Source organism: Indicator indicator, chromosome 4 (assembly GCF_027791375.1).
Source record: "Indicator indicator isolate 239-I01 chromosome 4, UM_Iind_1.1, whole genome shotgun sequence".
Lineage (NCBI taxonomy): Eukaryota > Metazoa > Chordata > Aves > Piciformes > Indicatoridae > Indicator > Indicator indicator.
The window spans coordinates 6297976-6320184 of record NC_072013.1 but is presented as its reverse complement, the minus strand read 5'-3'; the positions used below and the strand labels follow the sequence as shown (position 1 = coordinate 6320184).

The 22209-nt window shown below is 46.2% G+C and overlaps 1 pseudogene; it reads left to right on the top strand.

Moving 5' to 3' along the window:
- The first annotated feature begins 2351 nt into the window (after positions 1–2351).
- On the top strand, positions 2352–2451 carry LOC128966834 (U2 spliceosomal RNA; annotated as a pseudogene).
- Positions 2452–22209: the final 19758 nt, after the last annotated feature.

Here is a 22209-nt window from a genome sequence, read left to right as displayed (position 1 = left end):
TTTAAATGTGTTAAATGTTTGTTGAATGTTGATTTTAATGTATCTTCCATGACCAGCACAGAGCTTTTTTGTTAAGTGATCTGAGGTTTGTGACTAATCCAAGCTATTCAGACTTTGCAACAATAAAGCTGTTTCTGGGAACCTGTACTTTCTGTGGCCAGACCCAGCTGGCTGGTCAGTGGTTTTGAATACCAGGAAGAGGAGGAGGAGAAGACTTTCATCTCTTATCTTTCATCCATCCAAGAAGATTTCTTGCCCCTGTAATGAATTATTCACAACAAAAAGTAAAAATTGACTGGTTTTGGTCCCTTGAAGCTACACAGGACTGTGCAATGTCACCTGACAGGTCCATTTTTCTAACACTACTGCACACTACCTTAAAAGTGTTTCTATAATTTCCTGGCAAAGCCAGATTTGCACAATTACTGCCTTAGATTAGCCTCACTAACTTGATAGCCTGCTCTGCATGTATTGTAGCATACACAAGTCTCCCAGTTATTTATCCCTGAGGTGTCTGTTGTTTTTCCCTCATCTTCTTTGTTAGCAGTAGAAAGATGCATGGGATTTTCTACAGCTCCCTAAGGTTGAAAACAACAACAATTCTTCTCCCCAAAAGGACATTTTCTTTTCAAAAAATGGCAAAGTATCTACTTTAACTGCCACATATTCTGTACAGTCTTTCTGCAGTTTCTTTTCTGTGTGTTCAGGTAATGCCAAGAAAATATCAGGAGGACAGGTATTAGTTCTCTTCTGTGCTCTCTGTCTGGAGATACTTTGATGTAGGAACTCCTGCAGCAGTCAACCAAGGTATTTCTGTGCCATATTCCTTTGTCCTTGGAGAAGTCTTTTTTGCCCTCAGAAGATTCACCATTCTGCTTTCTTTGCATGAAGAGATGTAGCAGAAGGTCTGAAGTTTGGAAAATACATTAATACTGTCAGGACTCTTGTGTGTTGCCATACTACTGTTAAAGCTGGATGTGCATGGCAGAGACAGACATATTTGACAGCCCCAGAGACTGCATTCTCCTTTCTGTGCCCACACACTGGAGAGCTGGAGCATAGCATCCCTTTGCACTCATGGCCTTGCCAAGGTGGAGACTTGCTGGGGATCACCTCTGAGGGGTGTGGATGGTTGTCACAGCAGGAACTGGCTCTGTGTGGTGATTGCCTGCTCAGGTTACACGGAAGAGGATACCTTTTTCTATCCATGCATGTGGTATCTCCACAGAAGTCAAGTGTCTGTGCAAACAAGGCACATGGCAGTCACCACTTCATTCAAAAGCAGATGCTTACCAAGGTGGGTGTTGAATTGTGCTCCACCACTTCTTCCTTTCCACTGATCATGAAAGGCACTTAGACGATGAGTTTTGATCACTTTGCCTTTATAAGTCTAGCTTTGGAAGATCTGGATCCCAAGAAGTCTCCTTCTTTAGCAAGCAGTCTGAGGAACTCCACTCCTGGATTTCATGGAACTTAAGAAAAACTCTTTGGATGGATGCTTGCAAAACCAGTGAGGGCCTGTGTTCCTCTGCTAGTGCCCCCAGGCTTCTCTCCCTGAACCCTTTGGGACAGTGTTATGGGCTCTGAATGGCTGTGAAAATTAGGGCATGGCTGATAGTGCCGTGTCTTTGGAGTTTATTATTTCTTCTTTCTCTTGAAAAGCTGGTGAGTTTCTTGACAGAAACAAAGATTATCTCAGTAAACTATTTTTACAACATCAGCAAATATTTTACTTTGTCACACTGGTGTTTAGACAGAAATTGCAATCCCAGCATTGCCTGCCACAGAGGTGATATATCTAAGATGCCTTTTTGGATGAGGGAAATTATGGCACAGACAAGGGAAAAGTCATGCTGTCAGGCTTTCTTGAGCAGTACTGAATGCAGTCCTGCCTGATGGATTAAGTAAAATAAGGGAATACATTTTCCCTACTTCAAAAACAAAGTTTTGCTTAGACCATCCTTCAGCCAAAGCTCATGTTGTATAGGCAATAAGGTCAGAGGATCCATAGTCTTCTCCAAGTCAAGAGGGAGCAATAGAAAGATATTTTCTGCTGTTAAAGATAACCTTGTGTACAATAAGGGCATGAACAGCGTGTCTGCAAACTGTCCCAGCGAGACTGCTTTATTGATGCTGCTTCAGGTTGCTTGTAACATGAAAAACAGCATTATTTCTACAGCAGAGAACTGGCACAGACCTTTCAGGATTATGTATTAAGATCAGCAAGTCAAATACTATCTGCCTAATGTGATAAATTCTAAGCATTATTCCAAAGAGGCTTGCCTGAATCTCCTCTGCCGAGCACACAGAGGCAGCTGCCAGTTGCTTTTATCCTCAGTCCCCTTCCCATCATTGCTTCTTGGCCTTTTGGCTAAGATCAAGTGTAGTATCAGTTGAAGTCTTTGAGGATTCTATCCTGCCCTGCCAGCAGGCTGGCCTCAGTGACCTCCTAGCTCTTTTCCATCTGTAACTACTATAATTCCTGCTCTTTACAAGACCTGGCAGCTTTTAGAAGCCAGGTCCCCTTTAACATGCCTTGCAAGTACAGCTGAGATGCATTGCCCTGAATTACTTCTGTTTCATAAAGCAGGTGGGGCTCAGCTTTCTAGCCTGGGAGAAATTGTAATGCAGCTGGAGGGCTTGGTTCCCTTCTGTTGAGAGCCAACACAGAACTGTAACAGGAGATTCTTTCCTTTTTTAGTTGCTTTACTGTTTGGAGGAAATATGAACCAGAAATCTTTGGAAGAGGAAAACAGAGGTAAGTCTTCTGAGAGCTTTGCACTCCTGCATCAGTGGCCAGGGGAAAAAACGTCCCTTAGATAGGAAAACCTTAAAATACTGTGCTAATATGTCCATATCTTTCTAGTTTTGGTAGTTGTAAACTTCAAAAGATCTGAAGCTTGCAGTGGGTACTGCAATTGCCAGCCAGAATTAGTGCCTGAGGACCTTATGTAATCTTGGTCTTTATACACAGATCTATTAATTTGCAATGAAAAAGAGTTTGTTGGGCTGTTAGACCAGGAAGGGGAAATGCTGATGTCCCAGATAAAACCCTTTGAATGCTACTTTATCTGGGATTTTGTTGGAATACTTTTTCCAATGCTTTCCCTTCCTGACCCATTCTAACTACTGTGATAGAATATGGGTGATGTAATGTAGGGGGCACGTCCCTTCCTTCCCTTCCTTCCCAGTTTGATTCTGCAACTGCAGCAGTTTAACCTTCAAGTGAGGAGCTCTCAAGCAACAGATTTTGGCCAGACATCTGTGCACATTTTTCTGTTGAGCTTTTGCTTCAGAGCAGTCCCTTGTTTTGACTTTCTGTGGTGGACCTCCCTCGGGGATTGTATGGAACAATTCCATCTTGCATGATGCATGGGAGTTTTGGGGGCTTTTCTTGGAAAAAGAAATCATAGATATTATTTCTGGAAGGGACCATAAAATGATAGAGGGGAAACTTGGGTGTAACTCAAATAAAGTTTTTTTTATTTTTTTTTTTTACTCCAGCATTCCTACATCAAACCCAGTAACTACAGGGTATTTTTCAGTTGTTCTGTTGGCAGAGATCACTTTAAAACTCCACCCTTGTGTCTGTAGCTACCCTTAGTAGAGGAGGTACATAGAGGATGTTGTGAATTTGTTTTCTACCTAGGAAGGGTTGGCCAAGTATTACCCTAAAAACACTTTTGGGGTGGCATCAGGCAGGTCTATGTCCCTCAATGTAGGCACAGATGTAGGAGACTTCTGCTGCAGAAAAATCTCTGTCTGGCTTGTGCAGCAATGTCTTCCAGAGTCTCCATCTCTCATTCTTGTCTCAAAGGTCTGTCTGGTCTAGCAACACAAGTTGTGGGAGGCCAGGTTATGTTCACTGTCTCTGGCTGCTATTTTTGGTATGTGATTTTTCTCTTTTGCTTGGCTGGGTGTAGAGGGAGTGTTGCTATGCTTTAGGGAACACTGCAATTAGATTCACTCAAAACAATCATGATTATTAATTATGACTGGTTTGTTACTAAAAAAGGAAAAGGTAGAAATAAATAATAAACCACAGTTACTTTGAAGACAATCTCTGTCTCTTTGAAGAGCTTTGAACAGACCTAGGAGTACTTGGGCACTCCTTAGGGGACAGCAAAGCCCTCCTTTCCATGCATGGCAGTGAGCCTTGCTCCAGTGTGAGTAATCTGATGAGTTTTTTTGACACAAGAACCACATTTGCCAGTTGGTGACCCTTGTTTGGTAAATCCCAGAGAAATGCAGCAGCTGGGCAAATCTCAGCTGTGTTCCAAACAATTAGCAAAAGTATTCGAATCAATAATGGCAGGGGAACCACTGAACCAAATCAGTTAAAAAAACCCAGACAAACAGAAAATGTTTGAGCCAAGTGAAATCTGTTTACTGAGAAGAGCTCCTGTCTCCCTGTGGGTACGTGGCCTCAGGCCTGTAATGTGTAACAGAATCTGTTCCTACCTGAAATCCCACCTCATTGTCCCATTAGAAGCTGAACTAGAGAAGTGCCATGCAAGCTGCTGGTCTTTTTTGCCAGGCTCTTGCTCCTCCCAGAGTCGTGATGGGGGATGGCTTCATGCCAGGAAATGGTGCTGACTTGGGAAGCTGCTGCTGCTGAGACAGGCGATAGGGGTGAGCATGCACAGAAAGGTCTGCTGGGAGGGCAGGGCACTGTGGGCTGCTCAGTGAATGAAAACCATCTGTTGCCTTCAAGTGTCTGTAGAAATGGAGTATGCCATGCAACAAGGACCAGCCACCATTGGTGATAGTCTCATGGGTGCCTCAGCTTGGCGCCTTGGTTGTGGAAGGACTGCTTCACTTCCCAATTTGGCTTCCTGTGCAGGGCTTGGAGGGGCTGTGTTGCCCTATCCTTGTGGCAGCAGCTCTGCAGATTGGAGCTTTTTTTTTTTTTTTTTTTGATATATATAAATACATCATTGCATCAAAGAATGCTTTGGGTTGGAAGGGACCTTTAAAGGTCATCTAGTCCAAACCCCTACAGTGAGCAGTGGCATGCTCAACTAGACCGGCTTGCTCAGAGCCCTCTCCAACCTGGCCTTGAATGTTTCCAGGGATGGGGCTTGTACCACCTCTCAGAGCAACCTGTGGCAGTCTTTCACCACCCAACAGTCCCCATCTTTCTGACAGACCCCCTTTAATGCCACAATAAGATATCCCTAGAGCATTATGTATGATCTCTAATGTATTATCTATATAGGAGCATATACATATATTATATATACATATAATACGTATTCAGTTCACTTTTTGACTTTTTTTTTTCCATTCATGGGAGCTGAAAAGCTGTTTCAGTTGCTCCAAGCGTGTATGAAAGTGTTTTTATTTTAAAGCTGCCTCTTTAAAAAGTAATTTATTCTTTTATCCTGTAATCAAAACAAAGTCATTCTTCCCTCTGGTTAATTTTCCTGGAAGGGTAACTCACGTTTCTCAGTTTACTAAGGAACTTGCTTCCATGTTCCTAAAGGAGCAATTCATTAGTCTTTAACACAGGTTTTATACTTAAATAATTTCTGGTCAGTCACTAGAACACAAAGTGAGCGTGCTCATTTTGTGCATAAAGATGTCCCCTTCATCTAACCTCACTATAAAGTGATATGAGGCTTGTGTGCTGCCTCAAAACATCCACCTCGAAAGGATTTTCCCATGTGTAAGAGGAAATGTCTGTTTTTAAGCACATCAGTAATTGGGGAATCGCAGGTGTGGTTAAAATGCTTTCAGTCATCCATTTCTCCTATGCAATTTTGAAATGAAGAATAAGGGATGATTACTAAAAGAAGTTTCTTTCAGTAGTCCTGCACTTTTGTGTGTAGAAATTGGAGGCAATAAGGGCATTTTCTCCTGAAAGGACAATGAAATCCTGGTGTCAGTCCCTAACAATAATCCTGAGTAGAAACATTTGTGTTTTCTTAATCTTCCTAATACAGAAGAGTTGCATAGAATCTCTTGCTTAAAGTAAAGCTCTGCCTTTAACAACTGAGGTCTTGTACCAGACCAACGTGTCCTGGTTTTAGGTAAAAAATAACCATGCTGCTGGTTTTTCTTCCCTTTTTAATCCTCTGCTGTTGAGATTTGCTGCCTGCCATCTACAGCATTTGCAACTTGCAATTAAAGTTTCTATTTTGAATACCTAAGGCATAAGCAGGAATTACTGTAACTTAGTATTTAGCTATGCCTTTCAACCAACAGCAGAAAAAGGAAATGTTTCAAATGTGAGGTGGAAGCATTTAAAGCTACAGAAAGTTCGGAGTGACCTAATGTTAAACAAAGAGATTGTAATATTATTAAATAATTCCTCATTAGCTTGAAGAGCAACCCTGCAGAAAGTCTGCCTGATATAATCCATAGGCTGATTTTTTTTTTTTTTTGGTAGCAGAATTTGTAAGTATGTTGAGCTTTGAAGCAAGAAGTGTTTCACAGTTGTATAATTACCTCTTTATTATCCAACCCCCTTGTTTAGAGACTGATTGGACATTCACCTGTGGTCTGGAATAAGTATGTGCAGCTAAGAGCTGTATTCCCTAGTAGACAACTTACCCAGCCTGTGCACTGGTCCCCAGGGCCCCTCAGGAGCAGCAGGCAGTTGGCAGGGGTTTTGTGGTGCTTCTCTACTGGGAGGCTTGGGTTTCCATGGAGCATCATGCTGCTGTGCGTGTGAGGAACCCCAGCTCTCTCTGCTGTATACTCAGTGCTACAGCAAGGAGGGAGCTGTGAGGACCTCAGAGAGTAGCTAAGGTGGCCAACAGCATGGGAGATGTGGCTACTAATGGGCTAGACCTTTAAGGAGTCTGGCTGATTGAAAGATGGGCAGGGGAAAGGCTCCCTTTCCTTTGCTGGGCTGGGAAGTGCTAGCTGATGGTCATCTGAAGAACCAGCCTAGGCTGAAAGTTCGAACCTTGGCTGTTAGTGTTGTATAAAGGAAGGACATAATGAAAACCAAGAAATGGCCTTGTCCCCCCTCAAATGCCTTGTGGATTGAATCACTGTTTGTTGGCTAGCAGAAAAGCCAGAAATCCTGTTCCACCAGAGCTGGGGGAGCGGAATGAAAGCCCGTGTGTATTTTTAGCACCCCTTGTAGTCCTGTCACCTTTTAAAATGAAGCACCAGCGCATTAGAGCGGAGAAACTGGGGAGAGGACGCGTTCTACCAAGGGAAATGTCATGCTCAGAGTGGATTGACTGAGTCACACATGGACTGAGTGGTACTGGTGCTGTCCAGGGCAGACACATCTCCTCCCTGCTGCACGCTTCCTCCCGCTCCCAGCTCCTGGGTTTTATTTTGCTTCCTCCTCCGTGCGTTTCTGCTGGTTGTCTCCTCGCACATCTCTTCACAGGTGATTCCACCCTCCAAACTATACCCAGCTGGAATGAAACCCAGCATGTGCAGGATGCTTTGGGATGTTCACCCAGGGTGGTACCCAAGGGGTAGGCAGGCCTGGCCAGGTGCCATTGCATGCCTTAATGGAAGCTAATTAGCAATGCCTTTTTCACTTATTTTTTTGCCAAAGAAAAAAAAGCAGGTCTAACACAAGGAAGGGAGGAGGGCATCTGCTCAGCAACGAATGTTTATTTGCTGTTCACCTCTGAAATGCCAATGAGCATTTGTGCTGTCTAGTGAACTCACTGTTGGCCTTGGAGAAATTACCGATGCTGCTCTTGAACGAAATTGTCCCTTACTTGCTAAGGAGATAGAAAAGTTCTGCCACAGTTTCCCTCTGTACTCATGGATAGATCATGTCTTTGCTCTGCTGCATCCAGGAATAATTTCCCATTGTCCTCACCCTGTGCCTAGCCTTCGTAGGCTGGTAAGAAGGCAACAACTGGTTTGTCTGCGTTGACACAGTAGCCAGAACAATGATCCTCTGCAGTTGATAAATCCCTTGGTGCTGTTAGCGTGCAGCTCAAACCACTGGAAGCCACTTGTAGCTGTCCACCCTGTGCCCCTGGCTCAGCTCCAGCAGGGGCATGCAGGCACCAGAATTGGAGGACTGGCTTGCACCGTTGTTTTGGCGCATTATTCGGTGCCACGTGGGATGTTTTCATCCCTGGAAGGTAAAGAAGCAGGAAGGATACTATTGCTTGAGGAAGGTTGACTGTCACATGCCAGGCAGCCAGGTCTCTGTGCCTTGGTGGAGGTGCCATCTGTGGCTCAGGTGACCTTCCTTAGTGAACAAGGTAGATGTGCATTGAGTGCTGTAATCCTTTAAATGGGTCCTGTTGTGCCAGAGCCTTGTTTATGTGCCTGAGAGTGGGAGGCAACTCTCACCTCTTTACCCTTCCTCCCTCCACTTCATCCCTTGAGCATTACATTGAATTCCTTCTCCATTGTACTGGCACTAGCAGAAGTGTGATGATTCTTCAGGGTTCCAAGACTTTGGTCTCATGTTTACACTACCTCCCAGAAGATTACTCAAGCCACAGTGCTGGCTCTCTCCTCTCTCTCCTGCATTTTCACTTGAGGCACAGCTTCATGACTTGTCTGAAGGCAGAAATGGAAAACTTCATGCTAAGAACACGAGGGCTTTCCGAGAGCAGCAAGCTCACAAGCACAGCAAGCAAACACCAGTGGAGGGAGCTTCCTTGGGCTGGCAGGAGCTTTTTTTAGCATGATCAGAGATGAGGAAATATTTCAAAGGATAAATGTGACTTTAATAGATTTATTTTTTGGTTTTTTTCCTAGGCATTTTCATCTTACCTGGTTGTTCATGACCACGATTTCTATTTGTACACGTCTCACCTAGGGATCTCCAAATAATTTTCCAAGGCTGTAATGTCTGTCTTTCAACCTAATTTTATAGACAGTAAAACTAAGAAGTAGACAGGTTTGTGCAACAAACTCGATGCAGTGCAGCTGTGCTGGGGTGAGGAGAGGTGAGCTGGCTGGCTGCTGGAGCGGTGCTGGCAGATGGAGAGGTGCAGAGCTGCTGGGGAGGCTTTAGGGCTGGCTGCTGCAGTGTGAGGTGGGGCTGGGCAGCCCCCCCCGACTCTGCATCTGTCCCTGCCATCCATCCTTTTAGTAAGAGTGGGTTATTCTCATTCAGAGTTGCTGTCTCAGAGATCTGGTACTGCACACATTTGGGGCATGGCTTTGTCCACTTGTGTGCACACCAGTATGGTAACCTTGCTAAAGCATCCCCTGTGCCACCTAAGCAAGGCCCTTCTAGCTCCCCAGCAGGTCTTGACCAAGTTAGAGAGCAGCCTGCGTGCACGCAGGCATTTGTTTTAGGGGCTCAGCCATCAGTTAAAGAGGAATTACATGCTTAACTTACTAAATTAGTCTTTTAAATTACTAGGCTTTGCTTAAGTGTGTAGTTAGGAACTATGTACTCAAAGCTAACCATTTGCTGGAGTGGGGTTTGCTGTCCTGCTTCCATTTCCCTAAATGACTTGTGCTCTTGCCTTGTTCTGCCTGAGTGATGTCTCTAGCCACTGGGATTAGAGGATAACAGGGACAAGTGAGAGCAGTGAGGAACACCTCATTGCTTTGGGAAGTTATCTCAAAACATGGGAGCATTTCAGGGGTCCAAATATAGCTGGAGAAGCTTAATTAAATGTTGCACAGGGCTAAATGCTGGCTGTTCTCCAACTCCAAGCCTTTCTTCAAGAGACCTTTCCCAATGTGGGTGGGTTGGCCATGGTTGTCCTCATCTCAGCTGCTGGCAGGGCTGTGTCCCAGAATCATCACCTGGCTGAGGACTGCTTGGTGTTTAACAAGCTCAGCTTTGCAGACTGAAGCCCTCCCATACCTCCCCTACAGTGCCTTCTCCAAAGTGCTATCTGTATTCCAGGGGACAGCACTGGGACAACACAAGCTGTCCCTCCCTGTGGTTAAACCACTACTGAAGGCTACGAAAGAAGAGGGCTGACTGGCTGCTGTGAGCACAGCCTTCCACCAGAGACACCCATCTGCAGAATGAGGCCAGGAAGATCACTTTGCTGAGGTATCCAGATTGCAGTAGGCAGTCTGCTCCTGAACAGCAAAGGGTCTGAAACCTATAACAGTCATAGGCAAAGCCCTATGTCCATCAGCTCCTAGATGGTGAGGTGCTGGTGTCTCTTCAGTAGTGCTTCTCAGAGGGTGAGGCCCCAAACCAGCACACCACCACACAATTTTGGCAAGCTTTGGTGTGCAAGCTGAGAGCAGCCAGAGGAAAGCTGTAGCTGTAGCTATGTTCTGGACCACACTGTGTCAGTGGCTGGTTGGTTCCATAACTCAATATTGGGCCCTGACTCTAGCCAGTTCTTGGCTCCTAACAGACTACACTTGTCTATGCAGATACTTTTAGGTCTACAGTCCCACAGCACCCTGAGAGCCTCCTCCCAGCCAAGTCCAATGATGGTGACTTCTCTTCATCTGCAGAAACATATTCCCTAATCTTATTTGGACGTTGCCCTCCTCAGCTCCTGTCCTAAAGTTAAGTGTCATGGTTATGGCTTTGCTGTGCTCCTCCCGAGGCTTTCATTTCCATGGCGGATGGAGTGACTCAGAGTGGTTTGTGAAGTTTTACAAAGATTTTCTTCGATCCTTGGGAGAACAAAACCTGTATGATTTCTGGTCTGTATCCTTGCTTTCTGCGGCAACGAGCTGTTCAAGGTTTATTTTCTCTCTGGTAAAGCATGGACCAGCTTGGCCAGTAATTTAGTGCTGTCACCTACAGGACATCTAATATTTGAGAACCAGACCACTTACCTGAGATCATGCTTTTGGCACAGGTGCTTGCTCCAGCCTGCACTGAAAGGGAAGATCTCTGGCCCGCAAAATGTGTGCTGCCTTCGGTGCCCCTGAACTAATTTGGCTCTTGCAGTAAAACTAAAAATGCTATTTCTGCAGCTCAAAGAGAGGATTGCCTGCCCACAGTGAGAAATTTCCACTTCTTTTTTTTTTTTCTTTTTCACTCCAGAGATCCCAGTGACAAACTTTATGTCGCTTCAGTGTATTTGGTCAAATCATCCTGCGCACTCAATTCAATTTTCTACAGCTTTTAGCAGCTCTGTTGTTTGAACACAGCTTCATCTCACATCTCCTTCCTGCTCTCTCTGTAACTACCCAGGGAAAGGCAGGTTTGTGTTGCCTTTGAATGAGCAGCAGCTCTTTCCAGAAGCCTGCCCATCAGGCAGCTGTTTGGCCGCTGAAGCCTCTGCCGTAGCTGTTCAGGTTTTTTTACAGAGGCACCTCCTCATCTCTGATCTTCTGATAGCAAATGTTTCCTTTCATGTCCTACATCAAGGCTGCTGCTTTGGCCTCCTATCCCATTTGCTCCTCTTTTTAATGCTGTGCCAAGCATATTAATGTCAGGCAGTGCTACCCTGGACCCTTTAGCATAACTCTGAGTGCAAACCCTTCCCTTTGCCCACTGGCCAGGGCTTTTCTGGGCTGACTTCTTCCTGGCCCCTTGTGCATGCTGCATTGTTGGCACCATCCAAACCACAGCCTTTATATTGTCCTATGAATTTTTCTCCAAGTCCTGTGTTTCTGGGCTCTCAGGAACCTGATGTAGTTGCAGGTTCTAGATGACCTTTAAAGTTCACTTCCAACCCAAACCATTCTATGATTCTTAGGGATCCAGAAGGCTGGACTGACTTCTGGCCCGGTTGGCTCTACTGTGTCCATCTCTAAATGCATCCTGTTGCTCTCTAGTGAGAAAGGCCTGTGGTCCAAGCACAGCATTTGGGACCTGAAGAAGGAAAGCATCCCATGGAGTGAAGTATCTGTTGCATGCAAACATGGGCACGTTGACAAGTGACTGTAATTGGGGATTTTATTCCTGTTTATCCTGGTGTGACTTCACACAAGCCACCTGGGCTGCTCTGTACGTGCCCTGGTGAACTGAAGTTTTGCTGTGGTGTTAGTGTGAACTTTGCCCCATTGTGAAGCAGAAGCTGCTCATTGTCCATACCTCTGATGCACAGAAGGGGTTTATCCCACCTGACAACACATTCCTGATGCCCAAGTGAGTAAGGCAGGGGAGGATCCAGTCACTCTGCTTTACTGGCAGCCCCCTTGGGCAGCTGGAGTACTGTGCAGTGTGACAGCTCTTGCTGGCTCTGGCTAAGCTGGTGGTGAGTCACCTTCAGTGCCTGACTTCTTGATAAATCCTGGAAAAAAACAGGGTAGTTAAACACCAGCCAATGGGGAACATTTTCAGCTGGGGTAAGTTAAAGTCACTCCATAGCTGTCAGGGACACTCAGGCACCAAACGTCCACCTCAAGAGCTGGTTGGTGCAATAGCTCTTACTTGCAATGGCTTTGTTGAGGTGAGACTGGTGAGAAAGTCCAGAGCTGCTGAGGAAAGCCTGAGCTGCCAATCACTGTTTTCTCTCTCCTGAGACCTCAGGGTTTGTCTTATTACTGGTAGGTAAAGTGAAGGGTTCAGTGTTCCTCAGCTTTTCAGAAATTCTGGTAAAGAAGCGGCTGAGAAAATGCCTCAGTTTGTGTCTAATCTACAGTTCTTTCCAGCTCCTCACTTGTCTCTTTAATCACTTTAAAAGCTGATAGGAATTATTGATCTCATTTACTCTCTGTTTATCTTGACTGATTCTTTATTTGGAAACCAGGGTCTTGAAATGCAGAAGAAAAGCAAGGCTCATCTCATGGGCTGGAACAGAAATGTGCTTTAGGGCATCTGAAATCTGTAAGGCGGCGTTGTGTTTCCATGGGTTATACTGAAATTTTGAGTCCCTGGCAGGGAGGGGACCACTTTTGTGCTGTAGAGAGGACCCTTGTGGTCCTCTAGAAAGAACCTCTCTTGCTTATCATCTCGATGTGCACTTCTCCAGCTAATCTGAGCTCACAGCTCAGGAGGAGAGCTGCTGCCAGCATTTCTGCCTCTGCCTAGGCAGCTCCTGCCCTCCAGGGCAGGTCTCATTGGTCCTAACTGAGGCATAAGAGAAAAACCATTTCCAGTTAGTGCTGCACAAGCTTCCCTCAGAACAGCAGCTCTCATTTTACGTCTTATAAGTGGGTTTGATGGTCAGTCCTAAGAGCACTGAGGGAAAGCTCTGTAGAGAATATGGTTGACCCTCCAACCCTAGGAGCACTGAAAAGCACCTTTCCAACAGCTCTGTTCAACTGCAAGATAAGTTACAGATGACCCACCTGAAGAAAAAAAAAAAATCTCCATTCTGGACAATCCTTGACCTACTTTCCAGTCATGTTCCTTCCCCATCACCACCCATTGTCTGTGAAAACACAGTTGTTGCAAGGAAAATTGGTGTATGACTGATAATGGTTAAATGCAATTTTCTTCATTCGATGCTTTAGAAAACATAAAGAACAGCTAAGTGCACAGACAGACTGTTGCATCCAAATGATTTACTGCTTTGCCTTTTATAGCTCTTGATTACATCAGGTTGCTGCATCAATATCTCATCTGTTACAGCCTAGCCTGATGGGCCAGCAAGGCAAGGAATATTATTGCTGGGTGGTTTTCCAGGTGGTGTGGCAATTAAATCAGCTTTCCAGGGGTGTATAGTGCAGATCCCCCAAAGCTGGGAAGCAATTTAAACTATGCATGTTTAGATGCTTGTCCAACCCTTAGATCTAAAATAAAAACAATCGTTTTCATAAAATATCAAGGGCACTTTGCTTAGGGCTGGCCAGCTTTACTTGAGCAAAAACATTTCCTGTGTGTTTCACTGCACCTGTCTTTAATCCAAGGCTGCAATCTAGGCTGCAATAGCTGTCTGTGGCAAGAGATGAGTGAGAACTGTAAATCAGGGTTTGGACTCCAAAACCTCTGGAATGTGAAGCTGTTTGAGTCATCTCAGAAAGCGGTACCAACAGAAATGCCTTTCTCCAGGCTGGGATTTACAAGCTTCATCTCTTTCAAAATATCAGCAGGTAAGGTCCAGGACTTGGTGCCCTAGTGCCACATCAGCTTTGGCTTTGCACCCACAAGCTTCATGGTCCTTCTGGAAGAGTTTCCTCCTGCCTTCCTAACAGTGGAGAAAGCACATGATGGGGTTTGGCTTTGTGAATCCAGGGACAGGTTCCCAAAGCTCTGACAGTTCCTGTGAGGCCAGATCCAAACCCAAAGGAGGTTCCACCATGTAATAGCAAATCTACCCCCTGCCCTGCTGATGTGGTTCTTCTGCCTTCTTCATCCCCTCCAGCAGGCAAAGCAGCTTTTGCTGTAGGCTGCAGAAGGTGGCAGAGTGAGGTTAACTGAGGTTGTGTGTTACCTCTGCCATGGCACAGAGCAGTTGGGGCAGGGAGAAAGGGAGCAAGGGGGAAAGAGGCTCCATGCACTTTGAGAGGGCTTTCCTCAGAGTAGACAGAAAAGGTGGGGCTAAAAAAGCAAGTACTAAACCAGTTCATCAGTGCCTCGGTGAAGGAGGCAGTAGTTGTGATCTTATGTTTTGGACAACACAGAATGGGAGAGGCAGGGCGAAGAGAAGGAACCTCCCTCGTAAAAAGCATTTTCATCAACAGTGCAATTTCCTACTGTTGCCAGAGCTTGTGCCTCATGCATGCACTTCTCTAAATCAGATACACTTCATACTCCTGTTTGTAGGCTGCACACTAGGCAGGACGAGTGGTGGCAGGAAATTGAACACAGGACTGCATGTCTGTGGCTGCAGGGAATGTGATGGCATTAAGCAATCTGGCCAAGGGTCTCCTTCTAGCGGCTCTAAAGCTCACTAAAATACAACGTAGAGCCTCAGATCCAATTTCCTGCTCTCCTTTATCCTGGGTCAAAGCAAGGGCCTGGCATTATCAGGTGATCCATCATATTAAAACAAGGGGGAAGGAAAAACCACAGCAAAAATGAAAATTAATGCTTTGCAGTCTTTGAAGTGCTTCCCCTTTCATCCTTGCCTATAAAACTTTGTTTTAGTTTTATATCCTGGCTCAAGGATTTCTTTCTGTCCCAGTGCTCTGATATGTCCAGTTTGGATGCTGGTGGAAACCAAGCAGTACCTGCACCCCTATGTGCTACCCTGGCTCATGCCAGCCTTTCCTCCTGGACAGAGTTGAGGCTGGTGCCTTGTGGGACTGTCACCTGCTAACACCATCCCATGCCAGGGAAGCAGGAGAATTGTTGCTGCCCCAGATAATCCCCTTCCCATCTGCTTAATTAAATGATGACCAGCCAAAGTGTAATGCCAGAGTGGCCAGTGACCTTGTGCCAGGCTGGTGTGTGAAGGAGGAGGCCCTGCATCATGCAAGGGAGTCTTCATGCATAGTGCACTCTTCTCTTTGATAGGCTGATACAGTGCCAGTGGGACTGCAACAGCTTCCATTCCAGTTCAGCGTCAGGAGCAAACCCATGACCTGTTTGTGATCTTCTCAGAGGCAGACATCCAGTCAGTAGCTGTCAATAAAAGCCTCTTGAACTCTGTGAGGGGGCTACTGGCTGTCATGTTCTGGGCAGAGTTCAAATTTCATTCTGCTTCTGCAGGTTCCCCTTGGAAGGTTTTGGGCACAGCACACTGTGTCCTGCCCTCTGTCACTCTGCACTGCTCTTCCAGGCTTTTCAGCAGCTCCTATAGTGTAGCATGGACTACAGCGTTCACAGGGACAAAGTTCCAGCTAATTCCCGTAGGGTCAGGATTTGGTTTGATCTCAGCATAGTCTGTACTCTGCTGGAGTGGCTTGAAGCTCTCTGCATCTCCCCCTGGGCAGTGCAGTGGCATTGGGCTTGTCAGAACCTTGCTGCACTTTTCTGTCTCTAAATGCATCGGGTGAGGGAGAGGTCCTGCACTGGCAGGGGTGGGTGTGAGGACGGATTGTTCTCAGGTTCTCCAACAGCCCAGAGAAGGTTGTCCAAAGTTCATGAGTTTTTGTTTTCTGTATTGGTCCTAAAAGATGTGGAGACCCTTGATCTGGCTGAGGACAGCACAATGTTCAGGCAGTGCCTGGAGGCTGAGTTTGAGTGCTTGGTGCTTCACAGCTGGAGTATCCTTACTGCTACTGAGAGGTGACAAGAGCCTTTTCCAGGCAGCAGAGCCCTGGAGGAGTTTTCCACCTGTCTTATTTACTGTGTGCTGGTGAGAAATCTGTGAAGGGAACTTCCCCTGCTCAGCATCTCAGCATCCTGGGAGGTTTCTGTAGCAAGGACTGACACTCAGCTGTGTGTTTCTGTCAAAGAAAAGAGGTGACCTGGTTTGGAGTGTTTTGTCTCATCACTTACCCCAGTGGTACCTGGGGTAACAGGAGAGACTCCATAGCTGAGAATGAACCTGTAGCTGCAATTGCATTCAGGAGAGGAAGGTTTCGTGTCCCCACCTTCTGTGATGAACATCTTTGTCATAAAATTAATCAGTAATTTCACACTTTCTGATACACTGTGCAAATGATTAGACCCAGCAGCAGCTGGGAGAAGTGATGGGACTCCTCAAGGCTTTGCATCTTTTAATAATATAATTTTTCTCTTTTATTCCCTCCCCCCTTTTTTGAACACAGATTCATATTCATTGTTCATGGGAGCTGGCAAAGGACTTAAAATTTCAGAACACCCACAAAATAAGCCCATCAAGGGAGTTACTCTTGCAGCCTGTCCCCTGGCCACATGGCAGCAGCTGTCTGCTTCATGAAGGCAGTAAACCATGAAGCCACCAATAAAGAAATGAGGATGAAAATGTGCCTATGCAGAGGCTAGATAAAAGGTGTTTCCTTGGGTTCTAGCTTTCTGAAAGCGTGAGCACGAAATGAGATTCACCTCATGGCTCTATTGCTTGCTGTTTTCCCTGCACACCCTTAGGGGATGGAATTAAAAACCCTTAACAGCATATGAAGGAGGAGCTATGCCCTTCAATTCCCCTGGGAGCCCATGATAGGTCTGGGAACAATCCAGCCCAGGGCAGCCAGGGGCTTGTCACCCAGCTTCTGAGTTGCAATAGATGATAGGCAGCAACCCAGATGCCTACAGGCATACTGGTCTGCAAGACAGTGCTGGTCAGAGGGGATACTGTTCCACCAGCCAGTGGAGAAGAGTGGAGACTTGATTTTTTTTTTTTTTTTTTTGCATAGGGATGGCTATGGTAGTACATGGCTTGGATATCCCTAGTTCCTTGGCAGCAGCCACAGCTCTCTGCCTTGTGCCATCCCCTCACTCTCCACTCAGTAACAAGAAAGTACCTGAAGAGGCTCTAGAAAGATATGAAGTGGAATATAACCATACTGAGTAGGGGGAACTCAATCCATTCCTAGATGCAGCTGAAACCAGTAAGATCATGGAAGTGAGGATGGGACCTGCAGAGGGAGCACAGTGGTTCATAGCAGAACCAGGTGAAAGGGAACCACCTCAGGCCCTGCTGCTCTTGCAGCGTGAGCAAAACCACATGATGTTAAGGAAGGAGGTTGCTTTGAGATGCTGCCAGTGCTGGGATGCCACTTCCTTTGTCTAGTAAATGCTAACTTCTGTAATGAGCCACATAATGAGTGTGCTGAACCACACCTTCATTGTCCAGAGGGCATTGTGGCCACCTGTCAAGCAATTAGCCCTTGAAGCAGCCTTGGAAGATGAGTAATGCCATATTGCATCCAAGGAGTTGCCTGGCACTGCTGAAGCTCCTGGAGTAAGATAGGGCAGAGCTGGGAGCAGCTGGCTCCTGGTCAGGTTTCTTGGTCTGCACACTGCTGAGACTCAGGAGCCTGTTCTACTTCATGGATAACTGGAAGGTGGACATGGAAACTGCTTCCACCGCTGTCAGTGCCTTTGACTTACAGTTCAGAAGTGAACCCAGGCTGTTCTGAGGGCTGTGAATACAGCAGATGTGAGCTGAGTGCAAGCTGAGTCAGAGAACAGCATGTGGAGGTAGTGACTGGGCTGCTCATATGGGTTCACAGAAGACCACTGACCCCAGCAGGAAGGGAACTGGTGGTAGAAAAGGAGTGAGGACTCTGTACCAGAAAGACTCCTGCAGAAAGCTCTGGGGACATGGCAAAGGCACATATCTGAAATAGGACCTGTTCCCTGGCATCACCCATTGCCCTCCACAGAGGCAGCGTTGCTGGGGAGGCAGCATGCTCCTGAGGGGCAGGATCCTACCTGTGGCTTGTCACCATTCTGACCCCAGCCTGCCAGACAGCCTCCTCTGAGCACACACCTGCTTGTTATGCAGGTGAGCTGGGCCTCTCTGAGCACCACAAAGCTGCTTGCTTCCTCAGCTCCTGCCAGCACTGCAGAGAGCACAGTTCTCCCTCCAGCTCCAGCTGCTGGCCTTTGGGGTTTGGTTTCCTTGACATTCTGGTGTTTGCATGAGGTTCTGCTGCTCTTCCCATTGAAGTCAATGGCATTTGCTTATAGAGTAGCCCTTTGTAAAGGGCTTGTGGAGTTGGCACTTAATCTGCATGTGTCATACCTGTTGTGACTTCTGGCATGAGTTCCTGAGGCAAGGAGCCTGTGTGGGCTTGCTTTGCCAGCAGGTACTACCTGTGCTAGTCCCTCCCATAGCTCCAGGACCTACCAGCCTATTGCAGGAAAACTTGGTAGTCAAGTAGCAGTTTCCAAAACTTTAACTTCTCATTTGTGAGAAAGTAGGCAACTGGGAAAAGGAAGGAGAGGCTGGGGATGCCCAAGCTGAGGGAAGCATCCAGTATGTTAGGGCTGTACTGGGAGACAAGGAATGTTGCCAGCTGGGTCTTGTCTGCCCAGTTGTGCCAAGTGATGTTGGCTCACTCCTGTTTAATGTGATGTAGGTGGCTGGTACAGCTCTGAATCCTGAACAAACCTCCTACCTGCACCTGGAGATAAGGTGATTATTCCTACCTGGTGTTTCTGCTCTGGCCAGTGGGGTGAGATGATGAATTTGGTAACCAATGCTGTGAGTGGCCCTGTGTGACTGGGATTCCTGGAAATGGGAAATACTGCTCTGTAGCTGCAAGATGGTCAGCAGTGCAAAAATGAATGGGAAAATTCACAGACCAGAGGCTGTGCAAACTGCCTTTGTCTGCCAGGAGCATGAGAAGTATGCTGAGGGCAACTTGAGACTCCCAATTCTGAAGTGTTTCTGCCATTCTGGGTTATTCCCATATTATACCTAGAGCAGAACTCCATCTGCACATTATGGGGTGCAAATTAGTTATCATGGAGAGGAAGAGAGAGTTATTTCAAGCTCATAGTTTATGTGATGTGTTGACATAGAGCAACAGGTAAACCCATGTCCCCACAGCAATAACATAAAGGAGGGTTTGAAGAGGGTGGGTGGTGAGAGGAGCAGGGGCACGAGTGGGTGTGCAGAAAGGGGCAGAGAACAGGGCAGAGGCTGGGTGTAGGTCTGTGTACGAAGTACAGGGCAAAATACATGCTGTGTGGAAAAGAGACCTCTTTAGAAAGCAGACTTGGGCTGTGAAAGACCACCCTGTCTTTTGTGCATGCATCTGAGCATGGTTTTTCCTGCACAAATTAACTTCCATCTGAATCCTTTTGACTACTCTGATGGTGGGATCCTGTTCCCGGAGCGATGCTGTGGGACTGTGACAGCACACCTAGGACAAACAGGCTCTGTTCAGCAGGATCTAAGCAGATACAGGTGGCATGCACCTCTGTCCTTTTGTGGTTGTGCATTTTTTTAAACCCTGAAACAAGGGATACCACTTGAGTTTGACTCATGTTATCCTGTAAATGGGCCCAGCCACTACTTCTAACACCATAGCAGAGGGACAGTTTGGTGACATAACTAGAGAGTAAAGTCAAGGCTTCAGTGGTGAGGGTGATGGCAGACCTCCTCTCAGGGAGACTCTTTGACCTGCCACAATCACCAGAGCAGTCTAGGATCAGAACTTGCACCAGGAGCACTAGTTCTATATGTGTCCAATTTATTTAACACCTTCCCCAAATCACTTTAAATTCCAAAGATCAATGGGAAAAACTCACCTTTATTGATTTTGAAACCAAACACAGGGGGGGAAAAAGGTCAATTTTACTTCCACCACTCTGGCTTCCCTGTGAAATAATGGCATCAACTTTTTTTTCTTTTCACCTTCCTCCACCACATGCAGTCTAATAGCATGAAAAACAATTTCCATGTTTCTAAAACTAAGCCAGTGCTTCATGGAGAGGAGGAGTCACAGAGATTCTAGAGCAGCAGCTGGTGCTTTGGCCATGTGTTGTGCTGTGCCCAGGCTGACTCTCTCACACCTCTCTCAAACTATTCCCCCTTCATCCTGTTGCATGTACCTTCAAATTCTGGGTAAGCTACTCCCTGGCCAGTGGGCTTGCTAACAGGCTAAATTGTGCTGCTATTGGTCATGAAAAGTGGTCAGGGCACAGGCAGTGTATTGGTAGCAGGAAGATGTTCTCTCTCTGTTGGCTTCCAGCTCCTAAGGGTCTTCCCCCAAGGGAAGGTCTGGGTTGTCCTGGGTCCTGCCAGACCTGGACAGAGACCATGTGTATCCTAGAGCTGGATGCATCTCTCCAATCAGTCCATGTGCAAGCTGCTCGCTATATTTAATTAAACTGTTAACTTTCATTAGCAGCTGATGTTAAATTACTTCCCAGGGTTTTTTTACCCCTGATTATAGAAGCTGAGTCTCCTAGAGGGAAGCATGGCTTTCTTCTAACTGCTCAAGGGGAAGAAACAATCTGGCACTCTCCCCTTTCTACCAGATTTTTGAAGGAAGAGACATTGTTGCATAGGAGACTTTTCTTTATTAATTTTATTTTTTGGTAGGTCTCAACTGCTTTGCTAAGAAAATTATTACATTGACCTTAGGAGAACAGTAAAATGTTAATTCTACCTTTATCCAGCATGTACTGTTATCCCCACTGGACTCTGCTGTTAAAGGTCTGTAGCTGTGCTATCTGGGAATGTAAGCTGAGGTTTGGGGCCTTCAGCTCTGGCATCTTGCTTGCTCACAGTGGAGACAAACCACAGTGTGAACCCTTCTTTGCAGCCCCCCACAGAAGCTGTGATGATGTGCAGGGCAGGGGCACCTGTAGCCAAACCAGCATTTTCTGCATGTGAGCTGAGCACCCACAGCCTTGTGCCAGGCTCTGCTAATGTAGGCTATAGGGTGACTGTGCTGTCCAGGTCTGGCAGGACCCAGGACAACCCAGACCTTCCCTTGGGGGAAGACCCTTAGGAGCTGGAAGCCAACAGAGAGAGAACATCTTCCTGCTATCAATACGCTGCCTGTGCCCTGACCACCTTTCATGACCAATAGCAGCACAATTTAGCCTGTTAGCAAGCCCACTGGCCAGGGAGTAGCTTACCCAGAATTTGAAGGTACAGGCAACAGGATGAAGGGGGAATAGTTTGAGAGAGTATAAGAAACCCTGTGCGCAGCACATGGCCAAAGCACCAGCTGCTGCTCTAGAATCTCTGCGAATCTTCCTCTCCATGAAACACTGACTTAGTTTTAGAAACATGGAAATTGTTTTTCATGCTGTTAGACAGCATGTGGTGGAGGAAGATGGAAAAAAGAAAGATTGGTGGCAGTGTTTAACAGGGAAAATAGAGTGGTGGAGGTACAATTGATTTTTTTTTTTTTTCCCCCTCTGGTTTTGGTTTTCATAATCAATAAAAGATGAGTTTTTCCCATTGATCTTTGGAATTTGAAGGGATTTGGGGAAGCTGTTAAATAAATTGGTAACTTTGGGAGCCAAATCCTCTTCTAGGGCTTTAGAAGACATGTATGAGAACCCATCAGAATGTGCTGTTTGTTGTGCCAAACCTTCTCTTCAGAGGCCATGTTCCTTGGTCCTCAGCAGGAGTGAGGAGAGGCATTTCCTAACTGCTGCCTTGCTTCACTCCAGGGTGTTACTCCTGAGAGGGTATGCTCTCCACAGATGTTTACTTTCTCTGCACCCTTCAGTGCTCAATTTATGGTCCATTATGGTTTCTGAAGTCAGTGCAAACATGAAAAACTTTGGACTTAATGTGTCCTGAATTCTACTGTGATTAAAAATCTGGTATTGAGGTGTGTCCTTGCTCTCCTTGATTGTCAGGTGGATACTGGAATGTGTCACTTCTCCTCAAAAGCTTTCAAGGGTTTGAGTTACCCTGGACTCCCAATGACCAGCTGCTACCTGTAGTTAGGATTGTGTTGTGGGGTTTTTGTGTTTTTGTTTTTGGAGGGGTTGCACATGGTGTCTGAACTCTCTGTTCAGTTCCTTCAGGTCCACGTTCATTCACACAGAATACCCCTGGCAAGCCCATACCAGAAGAGGTTTGTGGTGTCAGCCACCTATATGTGGGCTTGTCTTTACATTCCTCCATCCTTTGCTGCAATGGTGAAGATGGCTGC